The sequence below is a fragment of the Atractosteus spatula genome, chromosome 4, assembly GCF_055471065.1.
Source record: "Atractosteus spatula isolate fAtrSpa1 chromosome 4, fAtrSpa1.hap1, whole genome shotgun sequence".
Classification (NCBI taxonomy): Eukaryota; Metazoa; Chordata; class Actinopteri; order Semionotiformes; family Lepisosteidae; genus Atractosteus; species Atractosteus spatula.
The window spans coordinates 28045387-28047834 of NC_142709.1; positions in this window are offsets into that span (position 1 = coordinate 28045387).

The following is a 2448-nucleotide window of genomic DNA, read 5'->3' on the forward strand; positions in this document are numbered from 1 at the left end:
CATTGTGGTATTTTTTGACATCATTGTGGCATCATGTTGACAACATTTCCTGAGCGCACATGCCCTCTGAGAAAAACAAATTATCAAGAGATTATCAGTCACAAAAGAGCCAAGATAAGACATCTTTCTGTTTGTCCCTTTTTTTTTGCCGCAGAATTCTTTCCAATTGTAAGTGGATCAAGTGCCCTTGCATTGTTAATTAAGCCCAGCCTTTCTCTAGATATTGGTTAACTTGGTGGAACAAAACATGTTTTTTATATGGATAGCAGGTCCAAAATCAAAGATTCAAGTCTCATTCAATGTGATATAAGACAACACATCAATTTTGCAGCTGTAGTATATACTGTATGACAGGCTGCTCTTTAAATAAAGCAGTGTTTGATCCATCTTGCAATATTACTAGCGAGTATACCACTACTGTATAACCTACTGTACTGTCTAATTTTTTAATGACAGCTAATACAACAGTCCCTTGAGGCAGGTCCTCTGAATGTAAAGTGCAGTGTGTCTACTCACCAGCTCCCTAATGCCTTGGAGACGTCAAGTTAATTTTAACTCATTAAAGTAAATAGCTCTAATAATGAAATGCACACTGACTTGCATAGTAGTTTCCATGCTGAGCCTTTGGTCTGCAGGCTTTATTATGTGATTCTATGTAAGGGACATTGTTTTTGGCTGCACTTGACTATGATTTATTGGGATTTGCAAATCTTAAATCAATAGGCTAAACTGGTGGAGAATCATTTCATTTAAAATAATTGACATAACATTTTTTTAACTGTGAAATATAGTGCATTTATATTAAGATACCTTATTTAATTTGTCTAAACATGAAAATTTAGAAACGGTAGTCATTATGTTGCTAGGAAAACAGCGAGGAAGAAAATACCGCCCTTTTACTGCTTCAAGCATGCCTGTTAGTGCTGTGTTCTATTGGCAAGCTCCATCCTCTGAAATTCATGTAACTAGTCTTGCAATGTAATTGCCAGCAGCCATGGGAAAAACTAAGGTTGCTGCTGGAAGAGGTGTTAGTGAGGCCAGCAGGTGGCGCTCACCCTCTGGCCCATGTGGGTCCTAATGCCCCAGTATAGTGACGGGGACACTATACTGTAAACAAGCGCCGTCTTTCGGATGAGACGTAAAACCAAGGTCCTGACTCTCTGTGATCATTAAAAATCCAAGGGTGTTTCTCGAAAAGAGTAGGGGTGTAACCCCGGCGTCCTGGCCAAATTTCTTATGCCTCCTAATAATCCCCCTCTATGAATTGGCTACATTACTTTGTTCTCCTCCCACCCCCCACCCCCACTCCGACGGCAGGCAGAGCGACACGCCGGTTGGAGTATTCTCGGTCGCATTTAATGGCAACGTCAGCTCAAAGATTTGGTTCAAACCACCAAATGGAGACGTGCGTGCCGACAAGCGGACCCTGCTGATGCGGGATAACGTTAGGATGAGAGAGTCTTGCAATGTAATTAAGCCCAACAGGTCCAAATGTATATTTGAGAGAGGGTCACTTAAATAGCAAATTCTGTTCAAATGAAATGATTGCACACCTCATCTCACTATTGCAATAGAATTTTAGAACACTGGAGTTGTGGGGATCAGGTGACAGAAGACAGTCAGGTCTCATATTTCATTAATGACTATTATTCAGGTATCGTCTTGGTGTGCTGCAATAGAATATCTCTGCTTTCTTCAGCTCTGACAGCTAAGGAAGCTGTTCCAGTAACTTTCAAAACCCTTTCTGAGTTCTTCTTTGTACCACTGCAGCAGCAGTATTAGTATTTCAAGCAGATTATTGTCATGTCCAGGTTCTAGACACACACTAGCATGCTGTGTACATGTGCCACTACATAAATCACCATTTTCAGACATACAGCTTCTCATATAACCACACATATCGTTTATTTATAATTAAAAAAAATATCTGGTTATTCAGTTCTAACTCATATTTTGCAGGATACAAAGGACTAAAAACTGTAAAGACTATTTTCTCTTTAAGCAGCCCATAGTTATGAATATACACTTTAGTTAGGGTCATGTACCTCTTGAATATCTGCTACAGGATCATTGTCTTGAGTCCAGACCAGAGAAAATAGAGACTGAAAAGACAAAAGTCTTACATTTAGATGTTTTTAAGAAAAACTTACATTTGCATGAAAATATAGGAAACCTTTAAGTTAAAATCAAGCAAATAGGTATGCTTCAGCTTTTTCTACTTGCACGTAAAGTTTTAATTATTCCCCTGGGAGAAATGGGCTCATTAAAAACTAGATTGTTTTTTGTAAAGTTTGACAAACTTTAGTTGTTCTCCAGGAAATCACAGAAGAAGATCAGAATTGATGGCTTCAGTACAGAAAAGAAATAACAGTGACTGTGTGATATGGAAAGAGCATAGTCTGTCAATTGTATGACCAGAGGATTACTGGACAAGAAACAGAGTTTTTT